The sequence below is a fragment of the Neofelis nebulosa genome, chromosome 12 (assembly GCF_028018385.1).
Source record: "Neofelis nebulosa isolate mNeoNeb1 chromosome 12, mNeoNeb1.pri, whole genome shotgun sequence".
Classification (NCBI taxonomy): domain Eukaryota; kingdom Metazoa; phylum Chordata; class Mammalia; order Carnivora; family Felidae; genus Neofelis; species Neofelis nebulosa.
Genome location: NC_080793.1, coordinates 48,721,663 through 48,741,882, shown reverse-complemented (window position 1 = coordinate 48,741,882; position 20,220 = coordinate 48,721,663). Strand labels below are relative to the sequence as shown.

The window sequence follows — 20,220 nt, the reverse complement described above, 5'->3', positions numbered from 1 at the left end:
CCTTCCTTTCCTTCATTCTTAGAAGTCTGAGGATATCAAGGCAAAAACGTGGGCATTTTTCTTGCTGCCTTCAGAAAGCAGTTTTCCCCCAATGACTTATGTACTTTTCTTGATTCAGTAGCCTTTTCTAGAAACCTCATTTTCAGAGTTCTCATTTGGCATATACTCCTGTCTTTTTGTTGTTACCCGTCAGGTTTTTTTTTTTCTTCATTTTTTAAAAATGTTTATTTTTGGGGCGCCTGGGTGGCGCAGTCGGTTAAGCGTCCGACTTCAGCCAGGTCATGATCTCGCGGTCCGTGAGTTCGAGCCCCGCGTCAGGCTCTGGGTTGATGGCTCAGAGCCTGGAGCCTGTTTCTGATTCTGTGTCTCCCTCTCTCTCTGCCCCTTCCCCGTTCATGCTCTGTCTCTCTCTGTCCCAAAAATAAATAAAAAACGTTGAAAAAAAAAAAAATTAAAAAATAAAATAAAATAAAATAAAATGTTTATTTTTGAGAAAGAGCATGAGCAAAGGGGGGGCATTTTAAGTTTATTTATTTTGGGGCACCTGGGTGGCTCCGTTGGTTAAGTGTCCGACTTCAGCTTAGGTCATGATCTCATGGTTTTAGGGATTCAAGCTTCACATAGGGCTCTGTGCAGACAGCTGGAGCCTGGAGCCTGCTTCAGATCCTGTGTCTCCCTCTCTCTCTCTGCCCTTCCCCTGCTCGCTCGCTCGCTCTCTCTCTCTCTCAAAAAATAAACATTAAAAAAATTAAAGTTTACTTATTTTGAGAAATAGCACGCACATGCACAAGCAGGAGAGGGGCAGAGAGAGGTAGAGCTAGAATCCCAAGCAGGCTCCTAGCCATCAGCACAGAGGCAGATGCAGGGCTGAAACTCAGGAACAATGAGATCATGACCTGAGTTGAGATCAAAAGTCAGATGCTTAACCACATGAGCCACCCACGTGCCCCAGCTGATACCTTATTCTTAAGGACTATGTAGACTTTCTTCCTGGGATGCTTTTTACATGATCTTTCACTTCTTTTTTTTTTTTTTTTTTTTTTTTTTTTTTAGCTACAAAATTAAGGGAATGCATTGGTCAGTTTTGAAATATTTTCATTTTCCCTAGTGAAGGTTATGGGCATAATGGAAAAGTTGTAGCATAGTGACTTAACCCTCTGGAAGAGTGCCAAGTTACTGATTTGTGCATTTGCATCTACTTAAAAACTTTATTGATAATGCATTGTTTTGCATTGTTTTTCATGATTTTGTGGATAAACCAGAATCCTTCATATGTAGAGTGTTAACCAAAAAAGGAGAAGGGTGGAATACCAGGGTTATATTTGAAACCTGACATGTTTTTGCAAGTTAGCCTGAGTGCATTCTGGAGTTGTTTATAGTAGGCAAAAGCTTAGGAATGGCTAAAATTCTCAAAGGAGTGGGGGCATCTAAATAAGATACATCAGCTCAAATAAATGATGTGTATCTTTATGCACCAGAATGGAATGATGTCTGTTACAAGTGGAAGTCAGAAAAATACTGGATGTGTGGATAGTGTATTTATGCTTTATGTTCATAGAAAGTTTCTGGTAAGAAGCTTGGTGATAACCTCTGAGGTATGAATCAAGAGATCTACTGTGTACTTCATGTCTTTCTGCACTGTTTGAGCTTTTTACTGTAAGCATCTACTCTCTTAAATTGATACCTTTAAAAAAAAAGTTTATTTGAGAGAGAGCATGTGCAGGAGGGGCAGAGGGAAGGGGCGGTGGGGGGGAGAGAGAATCCTAAGCAGGCTCCACACGGTCAGTCTGAAACCCCAATGCGGGACTTAAACTCCCAAACTGTGAGGTCATGACTTGAGCCAAAATCAAGAGTTGGATACTTTAACCCACTGAATCACCCAGGTGCCCCTTAAATTGATACCTTTTAAGGAGTGGACTCTAGAGGAGACCTGGCTTTGTAAAATAAAATAATCTTAGTTTGACATTGAATTCTGTTAAATCATGTCTGGAACACTATCCAGTTCTGGGCACAACATTTTTAGGAGAACACTGACCATCTAAAAAGCACCAGTTTAGGAAGGTGTGAGGATTGGGAAGACCATGCCACATAAGTAGTGGTTAAAGGAATTGAGAATTTCTAACCACTGAAGGGAAAACTTTGAGAATTTCCAATATATAAAGGGCTATCATTCAGTTAAGGACTTCCCTATCTCCCTCACTCTTTGATAAACCTCCATAAAAGCAGGAACTGTGTCTTTTTCACTGGAATCCTCAGTTCCTTGTGCTTGGCACAAGTTCAGTGAATATTTGCGTATATGAAAATCTGATCATTCCTGTGTAATTCTGACCTGGTCAAAGACCTCACTCTAGTGGTTGCCCATCTCTCCATGCTCAAATTTTCCCTCTTTGCATCATTTCTCTCTGCACACAAATAATGCTGTTACTTTCTCCCATTAAAAAAGAATTCTTGGCCACAATCCAGTATGCTGTTTGTCTTACTGCTTTGCCTTTCATTGGAATATAACCCCCAAAGATCTATTCTGTCTCCAATTCCTCCTCCTTTCTTCAGCTCACTCCAATCTAGCTTTTCCAGCACTCTACTTTCAGCACCACCACTACCACCATTTTCAAGGTCACCTCCTTACTAAATCAGTCAGTTCTAAGATTTCATCTTTCTTTTTCTATCAGCCACATTTGATAGATTTCATCTGTCCCTCCTCCTTGATAAATATTCCTCACATGGCTTCCAAGGATGCTACAGTCAGTTTTCCTTCTACGTCAATGGTTGCTACTCAATCTTCTTTTCTGATTCCTGCTATTCTCTCAGATCTTTTAATGTTACCTGCCCCAGGGCTCAATTCTTGGACTTATCTATCTTCACTCATTCCTCAGTGACTGTTTCCCATCTCCACCCCCACCCTCGCCGCCACCAAATCTCTGCCATTTCTTGGTAGTTGGCAGTTTTATGGTTCTGGTCCCTCAGACCAAAATCATGGAGTTATCCTGAACTCTTCAAAACCCACATTCACACCAGGAAGAGGTTTATTCATTCTGCCATCCAAAATATATCCAGAAACTGACACCCTCACAACAGCTACTACCTCTACCCTGGTCTGAGCCACTCACCTCTCACCTGAGTTCTGTGATATTCTAACTGGTCCTCTTTTCTTCTTCTCTAGTCCCATACAGCAACCAGGATGGTCCAGAATGATCCTTGTAAAACATGAGTCATTCCTTTGCTCAAACTCTCTTTCACTCAGAATAAGAGCCCAAATCCTCACAATAGTCCATGAGTCCTCATGGAATCTGCACATGTCCCTCATCTCTGACTTCCTACCAACCATCCTCTGTACCACCGGCCTTGCTTTTCCTGGAGCAGATCAGGCCCTCTCCTGCCTTTAATACCAGAGTATTTGCTTTATATTCCTTCTACTTGGAAAACTTCTCCTAGATAACCACGTGGTTCACTCTATCACCTTCCAATCTCTGCTCAAAAATCACAGTGCATCAACCCAACATCCTATTTTAATGGAGGGCAAGGATTTTCACTCCACAGCCCCTGCCCTCCTGCCCATTCCCACATGACTCAATTTTTTTCTTCCATAAGCTATTAACACCTCCCAACAAATCTAATACTTATTTGTGTTTGCTTGATTTTTGATAACTTCCACCCCCATTCCCTAGAAATGTACACACTGTGAAGGCAGAAATCTTGTTCACTGATAGATATCCCAAGGGACCAGGAAGTGGCACTTGGTAGGCTTTCAAGCCAATACTATTTTGAATGTACGGCTTCTTATTGATTATCACAATTTGCAAAGCCCTGCATGTCCTGACATATTCTGGCTTACTCCAGCCTCTTGTATCTCCCACACCTGACAGCACTACAGACTAGTGCTATCCCTAGAAATATAATGTGAGCCAATATGTAATTTTAAATCTAGGAGCCACATTTTTAAAAAGCCAATTAATTATAATAATATATTTACTTACTCTACCCCAAATATGTCAACATGTAATCAGTAGTGAAAAGTCAAAAAATTTTACACATCTTTTGCAAATACTAAGTCTTTGGAATCAGATGTGTATTTTACACTTACCAGCACATCTCAAATCTGATGCCAAACTTTCATTAGAAGTAATTTGATGTTATTTTTTTTTTTTTTTTTTTTTTTTTATTTTTGGGACAGAGAGAGACAGAGCATGAATGGGGGAGGGGCAGAGAGAGAGGGAGACACAGAATCGGAAACAGGCTCCAGGCTCCGAGCCATCAGCCCAGAGCCTGACGCGGGGCTCGAACTCACGGACTGCGAGATCGTGACCTGGCTGAAGTCGGACGCTTAACCGACTGCGCCACCCAGGCGCCCCTGATCTGTTATTAAATTTTATAAATTCTACTATGAAAAAGTAGATCCACATACCCATCATTGCAAGTATATTGAAACATCAGTTTTTAACTGAGGGTTGATGGGGGGAGGGAGGGAGGGGAGGGTGGGTGATGGGTATTGAGGAGGGCACCTTTTGGGATGAGCACTGGGTGTTGTATGGAAACCAATTTGACAAATTTCATATACTGAAAAAAAAATAAAAATAAAAGTAAAAAAATAAACCTATCAGTTTTTAAATTTAAGTTACGTGCTAAAATTACAAATTGTTTCTCAGTCAAGTAAGTTTATTTCAAGTGTTCGACAGCCACATGTGTCTAATGGCCGCCATATCAGAGCAGCTCTTAGACTTCTGGTCCAAGCAGGATGGACCCCCCTCTTACTTCTGCCCTTTGTTGTCTCTCCACCTGACTGCTCCACCACCACCCTCTTTCATCTGCCTCACTTGGCTGGCTGTCCGTCCTTTTGTGTTCCCCAAACACCCTGTTCACACTGTATTAAATTGCCTGATTGTCCAGTTAGCATAGTGACTGACACATAAGCATTACTATATATATTTGTGAAATGTATACACCCATTATGCTTCTGCCTATTGAAATTTTAGTGATGCTTCCATTTCCATTTCAAATCACTTCTCCCTAGGACTAGAGTCTGGCTCCTTGTAACAGTTCAATTCAGGATAAAGATCATAGTGTCCTGGCATGGCAGAAACCAAAAGTCCATGTTTTTCAAGAAGGGAAAGAATATATTTACAGATAGTATGTTGGTGCCTTAATTAACGTTACTAGAGCCCTTTACCCATTCTATTTTGCCCATTTATATCCCCTTGTTATCTCAGCAGAGGTGGGGGTGAATCAAGGTTTAATACAGTTAAAAAATACTTACGATGGAGGGAATTAGGAATTCTGGGTACTGAATTCTGAGTTGACAAAAAATACATATATATAATTTATTCTGTTGCCTTGACAATTATTTTTACACATTTCTCTTGTTCATCTTGTCATGTAATCTGTCTTCCCAAGGAGACTGTAGGTTTCTATAAATTATGGATTGATTTAGGTGCCATTCCCAAGGTGCCCATGTCTTATTACATTTAATGAGCAACAAATAAAAAGTTGTTGGTTTTGCCTCAATCAGCAGTTTAAACTGAACACTCACATAAACTGAACAGCTTGTGATATCAGTAGGACCCTGAAAAAATGATTTTTGAAAAAGTACAGACACTGAAATATTTTAAGTGTTTCAGAACCGAAAAAAGAGATGTGTGCTTGATTCCATAAGTATTTTGTAGCAAAGCACATTTTTTTCAGAATAAAAACAAATGCATTTGATGATTTCATTTAGGGAAAATTAACAGGAAATTGTCAGTGTTTTCAAACGATGCCCTCAGCTTTACAGATGATTCAGGTTTAAAAAGTCTACACATCGGAATGTGATGATGCATTTGTTAACTGCTCTTTTTGACCTCATTTTAGCAAAATTCCTTCCCTGTAAGAATCAAGATTACAAGGTTAAAGCAGTAAGTAATAGCAAAGTCAATTCCAAATGTATAAGAGAATACAAAGAATAGTAATGAACCTTTATCTATTACCTGGCTTCAAGAATTATCTCATAGCCTATATGTTTCTTCTATACTATACTCCTCACATGTTATTTTGAAGCATTTTACATACATTATATAATTTCAACCATGAGTATTTCAATGTTACATCTAAAAGATCACTATTTTTAAGATAGGCACAATGCCATTGGCACACATTTGAAAATAAATTAAAATTCCTTAGTGACATCAAATATGCAGTGAATATTCAAAACTTCACATATCTCCTGAATGCCACTTTTTTTTTTTTTACATATTCTTTATTTGAATCAGGATCCAGTTAAATTCCACACATAGCAATTGGTTTGTATGTATTTCATGTTTCTTTTAATCTCTGAGTTCACTCTCCCATTCTTGCTGGCTCTTTTGCTTTCCCTTTCCCTCCCCATCTTTCATGTGTTCTCTCCTGCTCTCTCTCCTTACAGTTTACTTGGTGAGGAAAGCCAGTTGTTTGTCCTGGAGAGTTTCATATAATCCAGATTCTATTAACTGCATCTCCATAGTGTAGTTTAACATAATCCTTGGTCTTCTGATTTCCTCTAAGTTGATTAGTTGAATCTAGATAGATTTTTTTCTCAAGGCTACTTCAGAGGAGGTGGTATGTTCTTTCATCAGGAGGCACATAATGTCTCATCTCTCTTGGATGTTAGTAGCCATCAGCTTTTAATGCCTCTACCCATTAATTTATTTTTAAAATTTTTTTAGAGTGTGTGAGGAGGGAAGAGGTGCAGAAGGAGGGAGGGAGAGAGAGAGAAGATAGATAGGAAGAGAGAGAGAATCTTAAGCAGGCTCCACTGCTTAGTGCAGAGCCGGACATGGGGCTCAATCCCATGACCTTGAGATCATGACCTGAGCTGAAATCAAGAGTCCAGTTGGACAGCTCAACCAACTGAGCCACCCAGATGACCCATCTATCCATTAATTTAAATTGGGTTGCAAAAAAATTATATTCTGATTCAAAGTTACCTCCATTTAAACCCATGAAATGTAAGGTGACAGCCTCCCTGTTTAAGATTAAAAATAATATATATACAGAAAGAGCATTTCATAAAACTTAAGTCATTCATGGCAAAAAAGCTTAGTAAACAAGAAACAGAAATTCCTTAGAATTTAAGAATGGATCAGATATATACTATGAAATACATATTGGATAAATGATTAGAAACAAAGCCATAGGAGGAGAAAATATAAGAAATCAATGAGACCCTATCTTAAAATACCAGGCAGATTTTTAAAAGAACTAAATAGTACTAAAGAAAATTTAAAATATAAAATTTTAATAAATAAAATTAAAATTAAATTCAATAAAACTGAATTAAAGTCAAAATGAAATTACTCAAATAAAATTGAAAATTCAAGAGTAACTCAGAATATTAGACAGAGTTGGAGAGAAAATTGGTTAGATGGATTATGAACTAAAGAAAATAAACTCAGAATGTACAGAGAAATAGGGGTGCCTGGCTGGCTCAGTTGGCATAGCATGTGACTCCTGATCTCGGGGTTGTGAGCTGAATTCTAGCCTCGCATTGGGTGTAGAGCTCACACAGAAAAGAATATAACAGAAATAAAGAGACGGAAAATATGACAGCTTGAAATGTAAAGCATAGCAGAAGTTCCAATGTAAATCTTACTGAAGAGAATACATGTTCCAGAAAGAGGAAATAAAGATGGGTAGCATTCCTCAGACTCTCAGCATGACAGCCTGAGGAACTCCGTAGACTCAGTCACCAGCAAACCCAGTGGAAACAATTTTAAAACAACCAGCTAAAATTGCTCAGTATGGTTAAGTACACACATCTGAATAAACACATATTCAAGAGAATTTATTAAAATGTGTGAAGAACCATGACAGTCTGTGGTATTTGAACTGAGAAATCTGCTTCCCCTTCCTCCCAATTCAGCAAGATGGAAACTTCACTCTAGGCTGGCTCAGGCAAGAGCACAGTTTCATCTCCCCTAGTTCCCAGTTAGAAAGCTATCATCCCAGGAGGGGCAGGAAGTCAGTATTTCTCATCTTTCCCCCACCGATCTGCTACTGAGGCAAAGTTATAGGCAAGCATAGAGATGGAGTTTTTCTTCTACCCAGTCCCTAAGGAGCTCTACCCTGGGTGTGGTGTTGCTGAGAATATTGGGACCCCAATCATCTTTCCACCAGTCTGTTGACTACATGCTGGGAGAATCAAACAAAACAAAACAAAACAAAACAAAACAAAACAAAACAAAAACAAAAAGCAGAAGATACTGCCCACCCCACCCTAACCACCACCACTGAGCACTCAGCTCCTAAACTGGGAACGTCATTGAGAGAGAAGCTTGCCATTGTCCTCGCTTCCAGGTCCATAGCCATAACTCCAAGACTTTTCCTGGAGGGAGAGTAGGCAATAAAGCTTTTCCTAAAGGAAATGACTTTATTTGCAAGAGAGTGTGGAGAAGTTCAAGCCTAAAGGTGCCCCCCAAAACTACTCTCACTATTAGTGAAAGAAGTACTGAAGGGCAATTGGGATGATATTGGTAGAATCATTGGACATATAAGGTAAATTGTGAGCCAGCTAGTGTGCAGGAGAGAACCTGGAAGAACATAGCTACAGGAAACTGTCTAGGGTCAGAACAAATATTAATAACTGCCTTCCAGAACTATCCCTTCAAAGGAGTCTGAATTTCTTTGGTTTAGTTGATGAGCAATTTATACCCCAGGGTACTGACTGAAAGCCATAAAGAAATCACCCAGCGATTAGAGTTTAACAACTGGGTATGATCAGGAAAAGAGACAACCAAAGAGAACCTTGAAAAAAACCACCATTAACCCAGGGTGACTGTGCATATAACCCAAGGATATGCTCCCTGAAGAGCAATATCAGAAGCTTATCAGTGCAAGAAACAGACTCTATTAAAATAATGTTACTAAACAAATAAACAAGCAAACAACAAGAGGGGAGGCACCAGTACCCAGAGTTGCCAAAATATATTATCTAAAATGTCCAGATTCCAACAAAAATGATTAGTCATGCAAGGAAACAGGAAAGTATGACCCGCACCCTGGGGGGAAAAAAAAAGGCAGACGACAGAAAGTGCCTAACTGCCTACAGAGTAACCAGATGTCAAATTTAACAAAGTCTTCAAAGTAGTCATTATAAACATGTTCAAAGAACTAAAGGGAGTCATGACTAAAGAGTTAAAAAGGAATGATGAACATGTTCAGCAAATACAGAATATCAATAAAGAGATAGAAATTATAAAAAAGAATCAAATGGAAATTCTAGACTAGAAAAGTACAATGACTAAAGTGAAAACTTCACTGAAGAGGCTCAACAGTAGATGTGATTAAGAAATAATTAGTAGTGGGGCCCTGGGCGGCTTAGTCAGTTGAGGGTCCAACTCTTGACTCTGCTCAGGTCATGACCTCATGGTTCCTGAGCTGAAGCCTCTGCATCAAGCTCTGAGCTGACAGCACCGAGCCTGCTTGGAAATCTCACTCCCTCTCTCTCTACCCCATCCCATTCATGCTCTCGCAAAATAAATAAAATTTTAAAAAGAGAAATAATTAGCAAATGTGAATAAAGATAATAGAGATTATGCAACCTGAAGAGCAGAGAGAGAAACGAATGAAGAAAAATGAACAGAGCTTCAGAGAAATATGGACACTATTAAGCGCAGCAATATTTGAAGAAATAATGGATGAACAACATCTCAAATTTACTGAAAAACAATAATCTACACATATAGGTAGCTCAACAAACTCCAGGTAGGAAAACACAAAGTTCCACAAATAAAAACATAGTAAAAATTCTGAAAGAACCATGGGTGCCTGGATGGCTCAGTGGGTTAAGCATTGATTCTTGATTTTGGCTCAGGTCATGATCTCATGGTTTGTGAGTCTGAGCCCTGCATTGAGCTCTGCATTGATAGTGAGGAAACTGTCACCCTCTCTCTCACCATCTCTCTCCCTCTCTCTCTGCCCCTCCCCTGCTCGTACGTGCTCTCTCTCTCTCTAAATAAATAAATAAATAAATAAACTTAAAAAAAATTCTGAAAGAACAAAACACAGGGAGAAAATTGACAGGAGTAAGAAAATGACTCATTTTCAAGGGAACCTCAAAATTATTAAAATATGACATCTGCAGCAGAAACAATGGAGACCAGGAAACGATGGGATAATATATTTGAAGTGCTCAAAGTAAGAAACTGTTAACCAAGAATCCTATATTCAGCAAATCAATCTATCTTTAAAAAACAAAAGTAAATGAAAGATATTCCCAGATGAACAAAGAGAATCTGTTATTAGCAGACCCTCCTTATAAGAAATTCTAAAGGAAGTTAGTCAGACTGAAAGTAAGTGACCCCCAATGGTAATTAAATTCTTATTAAAAAACAAAGAGCACTGGTAATGATAATTATGTCATAAAAAAGACAACATAAATCCATTTTTCTCCTTTCTTCTCCTACCCAATTTAAAAAGCAACTGTATAAATCAATATGTATGTAATGTATTCTTGGACCTATGATACATACAAATGTAATACGTTTGCTAATAACAGCACAAAAGGTATGGGGGGGAGTTATATTGGGCTAAGGAAATAACGCCAAATGGTGACTTGATTCTCCAAGAATAAATAAAGAGAATCAGAAATGATAAATAAGAAGGTTAATATAAGAAAAGCTATAAATATGTACTTGCTCTCCTTTCTTCTCTTAACTAGTCTAAAAGACATAGTATTATATAATTATAATCATGCATTGGGTTTGTAACGTACAGATATAATATGTATATCAATAATAACAGAAAACGGAGGAAAGGGAATGGAGCTATTTACCAGTAATGTTTCTAAATCTCACTGGAATTAAATTAATATTAATATAAATATAAATATAAAGCTGATTCTGATAAGTTAAGATGTATATCGTAAGCCTAGAGCAATCAGTAAGAAACTTACTCAAAAAATATATAGTATATGATGAGCACCAGGGATTGTATGGAAGTGACGAATCACTATATTATACACCTGAAATTAATATTATACTACATGTTAACTGTAATTTAAATAAAAATTGAAAAAATATAGTATAAAAGACTATTAAAAATTAAAATGGTACATCAGATAATATTAGTTTAATGCAAAAGAGAGCAGTAAAGAAGAAATAAAGGAACTAAAAAGATGTAAGACATACAAAAACATAAAGAAAATGGCAGATATAAATCCAAATATATCAATAACATTAAATGTGACTATATTAAATAATTTGATTAAAAGGCGGAGATTGTCAGTGCATTAAAGATCCACTCTATGCTGTCTACAGGAGACACATTTTAGATTCAAAATACAAAGACTTGAAGCAAATGAACGGAAAGCGGTGCATTATGCAAAGAGCAACAATAAATAAGCTGGAGTGGCTATAACATCAGAAAAAGCAGACATTAAAAAGGTTCTAAATGGGGCTTCTAGGTGGCTCAGGCGGTTGAGCATCCGACTTCAGCTCTGGTCATGATCTCATGGTTCGTAAATTCATGCCCTGCGTCAGGCTGTGCTGACAGCGCGGGGCCTGGAGCCCACTTTGAGTTCTGTGTCTCCCTCTCTCTCTTCCCTTCCCCTGCTCATGCTCTCTCTCTCTCTCAAAAACAAATAAACACTAAAAATGTTCTGGAGGGATAGGTGGAATAAGTGAAGGGGAATACAGTACACTTACCATGATGAGCACTGAGTAATGTATAGAATTGTTGAATCACTATTTGTATACCTGAAACTAATATAACATTGTATGTTAACTGTACTGGAATTAAAATAAAGAACTTAATAATAGTTTAATAATAAGAACTTAATAATAGTTTAATATTTCAATACCCCACTTCCAATAATAGATAGAACAATTAAACTATCCAGAAGATCAACAAGGAAATAGAGGATTTGGGCAACACTATAAATCAACCATTTATACAATGGTCCTCAAAACAGGAACAGAATACATACTCTTCCCAAGTGTATATGAGCTATTCTCCAGAATAGATCATAGACCATAATACAAAACTCAATGAATTTAAAGTATAGTAGAAATAATTAAAGGATTGTTTTAATAAAGTATACAGAATAGAAATCATTAAAAAATTAAAAGGATAGAAATGATATAAAGATATGTTTTTCAACATTATGAATCAACCGCAGACAGGAAACTGAAAAATTCGGAAACATAAGATATCGAACAACACACTTCTAAATAATCAATGGGTCAAAGAAAAAATCAAAAGGGAACTTTAAAAATCTCAAAAACATCTCAAAGTTGAGATGAATAAAAATGGAGACACACACCAAAACTTAAGGGATGTAGCAAAAGCAGTGTTCACAGAAACATTTCAAGAAGAAAGAAAGATCCCAAACCAATAACCTAACTTTCCACTTTAAAATACTGGAAAAAGAAGAGCAAAATAAACCTAAAGCAAGAAGAAGAAAGTAAACAGCAGATCAGAGTGGAAATTAATAAAACAAAATTTAAAAATATAGAAAATCAATTAAAAAGCTTATTTTCTTAAAGAGCAACAAAATTGATAAAACTTTAGCTTGATTAACAAAGACAAAAGAGATGGCATTCAAACTGCTGGAATTAGAAATGAAAGATGAGACACCCCTACTCTTCTTATAGAAATAAAAAGGATTATAAAAGGATACTATGAGCAATTGTATGAGCAAATTAGATAGCCTAAATAAAGTAGGCAAAGTCCTGGAAACACACAAATTTCTAAAATGACGCAAGCAGAAGATAATCTGAACAGACCTACAATAAAAGATTAAATTAGTAACAAAAACACTATCCACAGTAATTATTTCAATAGATAACAGACCAAACATTTGACAAAATTCAACATCCTTTCATGATAAAACAGTCAATAAAGTAGGAACTGAAAGAAATTACCCTAACATAATAATGACCATATACGAAAAGCCTGCAATTAACATCATACTGAACAGTGAAAAATGGAAAGCTGTTCTTGAAACTGAAAAATCAGCAGGGATGCCTATTCTTTCCACTTCAGTTCAACGTAGTACTGGAAGTCCTGGCCATTGCAATTAGACAAGAAAATAAAGTAAAAGGCAACCAAATTAGAAAGGAAGAAGTAAAATTATCTCTGCGAATGGCATAATCTTACATGTAGAAAACTCTAAAGACTTAAAAAAAACCCTGTAAGAACTAATACATTAATTCAGTAAAGTGTTATAATACCAAGTCAATATAAAAAATCAATTGTGTTTCTATACACTAACAATGAACTATGCAGAAATAAAAGTCCCATTTGCAATAGCATTAAACATAACAAAATGCTTTGAAATAAACTTAACTAATGAGGTGAAAGACTTGTATACCGAATGCTTCAAAACTTCAATAAATGAGGGGTGCCTGGCTGGCTCAGCCAGTAGAGCATACAGCCCTTGATCTCAGGGTCATTAGTTTAAGCCCCACACTGGGCATGGAGCCTACTTTAAAAAGTTGATAAATGACATTAAAGAAGACATAAATTAATGGAAAGACATCCTATGTTCATGGATTGGAAGAACTGATATTATTAAAATATCCAAACAGTGGATAAAAGGTCCACAAAGTGACCTACCATTTCAAAGCATTCCCTATCAAAATCCTATGGCTTTTTTTTTTCAGAAACAGAAAAAAAATCCTAAAATTCATATAGAATCCCAAAGGACACAGAATAGTCAAACAATCTTGAGAAAGAACAAAGCTAAAGGCATCACAGTGAAGTGGGACTGCATCAAACTAAAAAGCTTCTGTACAGCAATGAAAACAATTAGCACAGTGAAAAGGGAAATTGTGGAATATGAGAAAATATGTGCAAACCATATATCTGGTAAGGGGTTAATATCCAAAATATATAAGGAACTCCCACAGCTCAATAGCAAAAAAACCAAAACCTGATTTAAAAATGAGCTAAGGAGTTACCAGACATTTCTCAAAAAAAGAAATATAAATAAATGGCTATCGGGTATATGAAAAATGCTCCAACAGCACTAATTATTAGGGAATGCAAATCAAAAAACAATAAAATATGACTTCACATTTTTAAGAATGGCTATTGTAAAAACAAAAAAAACAAAAAAACCTACAAATGTTGGTGAGGATATAGAGAAATTGGAACCCTTGTGCACTGCTGGTGGGAATGCAAAATTGTGTAACCACTATGGTAAACAGAATGGAGATTAAAATTTTAAATAAAAATATGATCCAGCAATCCCACTTCTGGATATTTATCCAAAAAAATTGAAAGAGAATCTTAAAAAAATATTAGCATTCCCATGTTCATTACAGAACCATTCACAATTGCCAAGATGTGAAAACAATATAAATGTTCATTGACAGATGAATAAAGAAATTGTGGTATACACATACAATGGAAAAGAAGCCTTAAAAAAGAAGAAAATTCTGTCATATGCAACAACATGGATGAACCTTGAAGACTTATGCTAAGTGGAATGAACCAGTCACAGAAAGACAAAAATTGCATGATTTCACTTACATGAGGTATCTAAAAAAGTCAAATTCATAGAATCAAAATATGTAATGTGGTTTCCAGGGGCTGGAGAAAGGGGAAAATGTGAATTATTATTTTTAAAAAATTTTGTAATTTTTTTTAAGTTTTGAGAGACAGAGCATGAGTGGGGAGGGGCAGAGACAGAGGGAGACACAGAATCCAAAGCAGGCTCCAGGTTCTGAGCTGTTAGCATAGAGCCCGATGCAGGGCTCAAACCCATGAGCCATGAGATAATGACCTGAGCCAAAGTTGGACACCCAACCAAGCCACCCAAGTACCCTGAAAATGTAAGTTATTAATCAATATCCATAAAGTTTCAGTTAAGCAAGATGAATAAGTTCTAGAGATCTGCTGTACAACATTATACCTATAGTTAACAATACTGCATTGTATACTTAAAATTTTGTTAAGAGGGTAAATTTCATGTTAAATGTTCTTACTAAAATTAAGGTTTTTTAAAAAAACTTCTAAGATGGGTCTTACTGGGTTAGAATTAATGTGTTAACATGGCTATGGAGGCACTAGGGGATAATTGTTTCTTGCCTTTTCCACTCTCTAGAGGTCACCCACATTCCTTGGTTTATTACACCCTCCTTCTATCTTGAAAGCCAGCAACATCAGGCTGTGTCTTTTTCACAATGCTATGTCTCAGGCTCTCTTTGTTCTGCCTCCCTCTTTTATTTATAAGAATTGTGATACTTTGGGCCCATCTGGATAATCCAAAATAATCACTCTATATATGGCAGACTGAATAATGTCCCCCAAAATATCTGGGCCTGAGTTCCTGGAACCTATGATTGTTACTTTATATGGAAAAAGGGACTTTGCATACATAATTAAGGATCTTGAAATGAGGAAATTATCCTGGATTATCCGGATGAGCCCTAAATGTAATCACAAGTGTCCTTATAAGTGTGACAGAGATTTGACAACAGGATGGTGAAGGAGATATGATGACAGAAGCAGAGATTAGAGAGACAGGCTTTGAAGGTAGAAGAGAGGGCTGCATGTCAAGGAATACAAGTGGCCACTACAAGATGAAAAAAAGAAGGTATCAGACTTTCCCCTCAGAGCCTCCAGAAAGAATCAGCCCTACATTTTCACTCCAGCCCAGTGAAACTTATTTCATTTGGCCTTCTGACTTTCAGAAGAAGACTTCTGACTTTCAGGAGAAATTTGTGTTGTTTTAAAGTTACTAAATTTATGGTGGTTTGTCATAGCAGCAATAGGAAACTAATACATCATCGCAAGGTCTGCTGATTACCACCTTAATTCCATCTCCAACCTTAATTTCATTTTGCATACTGTATCCTAACATATTCACAGGTTCTGGAGATTGGGACACGGACATCTTGTGTGGAGGAGCACTATACTGCCTACTACAACTTGACATACACTGAAAATAAATTCCAGGTTGATAAAATATGTAAATTTCAAATAATAACAGAATATATAGGAGAACATGTGCATATAATCTTGGGTGTGTAAAAGACCTTAAACAAGAAAACAAAGTTGTAAGAAAAACATCTTTTTAAAATAATGGTTGGTACATTTATTTCCATCAAAAAATTTAATTCTGTAGGTTGAATGATACCATATACAAAGTAATAATACAAGCAACAAGCTGGCAGACATTTGTAATGTTTATAACCAAGATTAATAGCCTCAGAGGAAAAAGAAAGAAAGAAAAAAATATGGGTTTGAATATACGAAACAAATATATGTATAACCATGCTCTTTTGGGCATTTTATACTAGTAAAAATTGAAAACAACTTCAATGTCCATCAACAGGTAAATGATTAAATAAATGGCACATTTATCCATACACTAGGCTACCTGCAGCAGTTTAAAAGAATAGGGAAGAATCTTTATGACCTGCGAAAAACCTCTAAGACATATTGATATTTTAGCCAGTGTATACTTTATGATGCTAATGAAGGGGGGAAACAACATGCATCAAACAAAACCGTAAGTCATAAAGGATCTCCCTCACCTTTACGACGATATCAGCAATTAATCTCTGGGGAGAAGAGTAACAGCAAAGGGAAATACTAGTTTTGTTCTCTATTATTTGAGTGCAAATCCACTTATGTATAAACTGCATAATACTGTTGAAAGCACAGAGTTTTGTCTTGGTCATCATGGTATCCAGGGATCCATTTTCCCATTTAGTAAATGAAATCCAAGGGGATGGGACTTACTACTAGTGCTAAATCCTGTGCTGGTGAGAAAATAAATTCTTCCTGTTTCAGGTCCAGCTTGATCTTTTCTGGGAATTACACTGGGGAAACTGAAGGCCTGAGTCAGAGGAGAGAGTGTGTGTGTGTGTGTGTGTGTGTGTGTACTACTATTATAATAATTCATAGCCTTTATGTCTAATCCAGACAACTCTGCAAAATAGTTACCCTTGTACCCATTTTACAAATGAGGAAACTAAGGCTTAGATGAGGCCTAACTGAATCACTTATCCTGATGGTTTCTTTTCTCTCTTCCTGTTAACGCAATTTTGACAGTTGCAGAATTCTTACGAAATAGAATGTGGTAAGTTCTAGAAAAACTTCCTGCTACCAGTGCTTGGCTTATTTTATTAGTTATTTATTTGTATTAGATAGTTCAAACACTTGTTTTTAAAACTGGTAGCAAATTGTGTTCTGTACAAAATAAATTTCCCTCCACACAGCCCTCGGATACCTACATCCTTCCCTTGAGGCAACAGTCAACAACATTTTGCATGTCTTTCCAGAAATATTCTATGTATACACAAATATTTTTAAAATTTAAGTTGAATTATTTTACACACATTATCCTATACCCTTTTTTCCCCTCAACAACGTATCTTGAAAATCACTATATTTCTGCCAGATCTGCTGCATTGTTTAATAGCTATATATTATTAATTTTAGGGAAGCCTCATAATTTAATTGATCCCTCTCCATTTATAGCCATTGAAATAGTCTCACCTCTTGTGTCATTACAAAACTACAGTTACTATTCTTACACATGGGCCATTTTGCACATGTGCAAATATATCTGCAGAATCGTTTCTAGAGGTGGAATTAATTGAAGAGATGTCCCGTTAAATTTTTCATCGATATTGCTAATTTTTCTCTGTGGATTTTATGTAATTTTACTCCCCTCAGCAATATTTATCCACGCCCTTTTCAACATTATGGAAACACTTTGCACAAGAGGAAAAGAAAGAAAAGGAAAAAGGAAAATTGGTCTTATTTACATACACTCGTCACCCAAATTTAGGTTTTTTTAGCCTTGTTCAGGGGTTGGTTTCCTGTAACGGTACTACCTTCTAACTGAAACTGTGAAATCAATTCCCTTCTCTTTTGGTTTCTACATGATTGATCTACTTCATACAGGGCAGACATGGAAATTATTAACTCTGCTCTTCCATATAAAAGATAACTCTGCTTTGGAGCTGACTGGCCCCTCACAACCCTGACTCACTTTCTGATGGTACCTCTGGTTCTACGGTGGACCCAGTGGACAAGTGTCCCTTTCTAAGAACTATTTACTTCAGGGACTTTTTCTGTCAAAAAGAGAGACATTCCCCATTTCTCTCTTCCCTCCTCTCATCAATCTCATCTCAAGGGTCCTTAGGGAAACATTTTATTTGATTATTGTTTAGCTTCCTGCAAAGTCATTTTCTCAGCTTCCTATCTATAGAGATTCCTTGATTTGTAAAAACCAAACCTATTTTGCCTTGCTGTTCCTATCTAAAGCTTAAGTGTATGGCAACCAATATATTTTTTTTTTACATGTTAAAACAGCTTTAAAATCATGTAGCAATTTATCAGACTTGGTTACTTTAGAAGCTGGTAGGTAGAAGGACTCAAGATTTACTTCCCAGGTTGCTAACTTCAAATTTCACCTGTAGCAACAGTTTTCACACGTGAGTCATTGACAACAACAAAAATCATTCCATTAAATGATTTATAATGAGAGGAACACTATTTCTCTCTCTCCCTTTCTCCCTCCTCACCTCCAATAAAGAAAAAATACCATCACTAGCTTCTTCTAGGTAGACTAATATGGTGAATTGTTCTCTTATTAAAAAATATTTTTGGGGCGCCTGGGTGGCTCAGTCCGTTAAGCGTCCAACTTTGGCTCAGGTCATGATCTTGCCCCCGCTTCAGGCTCTGTGCTGACAGCTCAGAGCCTGGAGCCTGTTTCAGATTCTGTGTCTCCCTCTCTCTCTCTCTGACCCTCCCCCGTTCATGCTCTGTCTCTCTCTGTCTCAAAAATAAATAAACATTAAAAAAAATTAAAAAAAAAATTTTGGTGCTCTTTACCAAATCAAGAAAGACTGGCTTGGCTGGGGAACAGGTATGGTTTTAGTCAGTTAATATTGTTCTCCCCCTGCCATGGAAAGGAAGGACTCCCTCAGGAGATAACTAGAACAAAACATGGAAAGATTTAAGAACACCTACAGTACCTCCTGTTTTGTTATTTATTTTTTTTTTCTTTCGGGATGATGAGCCCTTTACTTCTATTGCCTAGCACAGTGCCTGGCATACAAGAAGTGCTCAGTGATTATTGATTGAATGTATTAGGGAATGGTAAGGTTACTTACAGAGTTAGAACTCCTCACTTTACCGCCTCCACAGATCTCCCATGCATTTTTCCAGTAAACAAGAGTGCAAGTAGGAAGTGGGGCAGCTACATCATCCATCTAAATGGAGACAAAGGTTAGGAGCTGATTATTCTCAAAATGTTCAGAAATACTTTAAAGAGAACTTAATCTCAGAGAGTAGTCGGTAGACAGAAAACGTTTAAGAGCGACTTTCTCAGTCTCGTTCCTTGGCTGCAGCCTCTCGAAAAAGTCCTCTTATCGACGGATAGGGCTGCGGCAACACCGAATTACTGCGTCCGCTATCTGATGAAAAGACACTTGAGAATTCAGAAAACTACTAAACCGTTTCAAGACCATTCAAAGCAGCTCAACTCCGGAAAAAGTGAGGTCATAATAATATTCACTTAAAAATATATATGCTTATTTGCTTATTACTTGAACGCTGTTGCCTAAATCACGTATGCGAGGCCTGACAGGAGGTGCAAGAGGTGGGGTGCAAGCCCTTCCCGACGGCAGGCCCGGGGGTGCGCGGGGCCCAGGGAGGCTCACGGCCGCTTTCCGTCTCGCGACGCGGCAGCGTCCACTACCGCCTTCCCGGTTCCCAGTTCGCGGGACCTGGGCTGCGCTCCAACCCAAGCTTGAAAATGCTGCAGTCTAGCGGCGCCTTTTCTATTTTTTATCGTTATTCCTTACCCCTCACCACCATACAGCCCACGGCTGCTTGACTCCGTCGTTTGGTCCGTTACCAAGGGAAAACCCCTGTCGCGGAGCTGAGCGGCCGTCCTACCCCCTCGCCGCGCTCGGACCGTCTTGATGATACCCCTCCCTCTCCTTCCGCTCCAGTTCTCGCACCCTCCCTTTTCTCTTTCTCCCTTACTCTTTCTAACCACTGAAAGCCGTTTCGCGTCCGGCCCAAGCACCTGTGCGACCCGCGCCCGTCCCGGCGCTTCACTCCCAGATCCCTCCGCGAAGGCGCTGGCGGGCAGGCGTGCGCGCTCTCGGCGTGGGGGGAGACGCTCACGTGGAGCCTCCGCGAGCCCGGGGCCCCGCAGAGCCCCGGAGGGAAGCTCCGTCTTGCCAAAGAGAGGCTCTGGGGCCTTCGAGTCGGCGCCAGTGCAGTCTCTGAGGCGCCCTCACCACA

General features: G+C 37.9%; 1 long non-coding RNA gene across 3 annotated transcripts in view; it reads right to left on the bottom strand.

Moving 5' to 3' along the window:
* The window catches only part of LOC131491832 (uncharacterized), a 37,206-nt gene extending 16,986 nt beyond the window's left edge, over positions 1-20,220 (bottom strand). The window contains exons 1-3 of one of the 3 annotated variants that reach the window (XR_009251673.1): positions 19,773-19,950; positions 19,080-19,178; positions 5,302-5,854 (exon numbers count right to left, since the gene is read on the bottom strand). This is a non-coding gene — a long non-coding RNA (uncharacterized LOC131491832). Of the gene's footprint in view, positions 1-5,301; positions 5,855-19,079; positions 19,179-19,772; positions 19,951-19,999 lie in introns of those variants that run through there. The other 2 variants (XR_009251674.1, XR_009251672.1) reach the window with 2 other exon arrangements.